General features: G+C 42.6%; 1 pseudogene; it reads right to left on the minus strand.

Annotated features, from left to right (window-relative positions):
- Window positions 1-1,944: 1,944 nt before the first annotated feature.
- LOC136650846 (5S ribosomal RNA) lies at window positions 1,945-2,064 on the minus strand (annotated as a pseudogene).
- Window positions 2,065-2,333: the final 269 nt, after the last annotated feature.

The raw sequence follows: 2,333 nt of genomic DNA on the forward strand, positions 1-2,333 counted from the left end.
TCACCTGGCAGGACAAAGTTCCAAACAACACAGTCCTGGAACGTGCTGGAATCCCTAGCGTGTATGCACTGCTGAAACAGAGACACCTGTGTTGGCTCAGTCATGTCGTGAGAATGGATGATGGCCGGATCCCAAAGGATCTCCTCTACGGAGAACTCGTGCAAGGAAAGCGCCCTACAGATAGACCACAGCTGCGATACAAGGACATCTGCAAGAGGGATCTGAAGGCCTTAGGAATGGACCTCAGCAAGTGGGAAACCCTGGCCTCTGAGTGGCCCGCTTGGAGGCAGTCTGTGCAGCATGGCCTTTCCCAGTTTGAAGAGACACTTGGCCAACAGTCTGAGGCTAAGAGGCAAAGAAGGAAGGCCCATAGCCAGGGAGAGACCAGGGACAGACTGCACTTGCTCCCAGTGTGGAAGGGATTGTCACTCCCGAATTGACCTTTTCAGCCACACTAGACCTAGACGCTGTTCCAGAACCACCTCTCAGAGCGCGATAACATTGTCTTTCAAGACTGAAGGTTGCCAACATGAGGGGTGGTTAGGTAACTAGTAGCAAAAGGTGTTGCTTCATCCGTCTTTTTAAAAGAGCTTTCCTTAAGAATATTTGAACATAATCTCATAGTTTTTTTTTGTTGTCTGCATATTCATGGAAAGCTTGAAAAGACAAAATGTTTTTAATTGCTTGAAAAAACTACCCATGCATAAGTACATTTTTAAAAATACAAGTAGTACTTGGATCAGGGTAAAAATGTACTTGCCTTCTTATGTTTTATGGAAACGATTAAAACCACATAATGGAAGTAAGTCCCCCCTTAGAATTATGCAGAGTTGTAATGTTTGTGCCAAGGTAGTATTTAAACTTTCAAACCAATTAAGTGTAATTATTGAACAAAATGCATTGAATTAAATACTTTTTGAACACAAAATGATTGTTAATTTTAAATTGGATTTTGAATGAGTAGGTGGCACCTACTAAATGTCAGTCATGGAACTGTTTATCTGAAGAACTGGGAGGTGGAAGGGGGGAAAGAAGAATCCTGCAAAAATCTGCTTTTTGATACAAAAACTGTAAGAACAGTTTAGGCAGGAAAAAAGTGAAAATAACATGTTTTATGCTCAGGAAATACAGCGAGTAACAAAAATTCTATTGCACTGAATAAATGCCTTTGTTTTTGATAATTCGAAATTGCTTAAAGGTGGGAAGACTCACCCAGTTCTTATCGACTACAATATTAGTTTGTTGCCTGAGTACACCGAGTTTGTGAAAATTAATCTCTAATCAGATTTCTGTTATACAATATGGTCTGAAAGACGAGGCAAGCACCAGCAGGGGATCCACCATTCGAATGATTTTGTTCATTTTTGAAAACAAAGGGACATGGATTTTAAAAAATGATTTTCAATGGCTTCCTCTTTAAAAAGCCAAGTCCTGAAAATCGAATCACATGAAAAAAAATCACATGTCATCAGAGCATAAGGACAACTGCATATGTCGGGGTGGGCGTGGGGAACTCACATCATGATGCAAACATGAGAAGCCAGAGGAGAACTGCGCAATATGGAGAGCATGCTTTCAGAGGCCGTGTCATGAAAAAGGTAACATTGCCCGGGAGAATGGAGTCTAACTGAAATTGGAAAAACCCACTGTTAGCCCTGCCTGCACATGAGAATCATGTGTCTGAGCCAGTCTGCACACGAGTCTTCTATGCCAAGCGCACTGCCTCATTCTCTCCTTTAGAACAGGTAGCAACAGCCGCGTAGCTGACTAGCATGCTGCCTACACCGGTTGGTTGCTCACCCCTTTGTCCTGAAAGTAATTGCATTGACATCATGATGTCACCACAATTACTTCCAGAGTGAGACCAGCCACTTTTATAACATACAAGGTCTTTAATTCTGTTAAAATGGTTGGCAACCTTCAGTCTCAAAAGACTATGGTATAAGCCTACAGCACCCAGTATTCCCAGGCGGTCTCCCATCCAAGTACTAACCAGGCCTGACCCTGCTTAGCTTCCAAGATCAGATGAGATCGGGCATGTGCAGGGCAACAGTTGCTGCAGTCTGCAATATATCATTAGTAATTGCTCCTTGCTGGCAGGCCTATGTTGTTAGAGTATAGTACTTTGGTTCTGATTTACAAATCATTGTTCATTTTGTCTTCCTCAAATATACAGTCAGTCCGCACTACCAGCACATTACGTTCTCACGGATTCACGGGAACAAAACTTGAAATTACCTTGTGCCATCTGCTACCCGTTCTCGGTTATCAATGACCATTTTTAAACATCTACTGCCATCGTGAAGCTAACTGTGCCCTTATGAGGCTCTCTG

The sequence above is a fragment of the Tiliqua scincoides genome, chromosome 4 (assembly GCF_035046505.1).
Source record: "Tiliqua scincoides isolate rTilSci1 chromosome 4, rTilSci1.hap2, whole genome shotgun sequence".
NCBI classification, from domain to species: Eukaryota; Metazoa; Chordata; class Lepidosauria; order Squamata; family Scincidae; genus Tiliqua; species Tiliqua scincoides.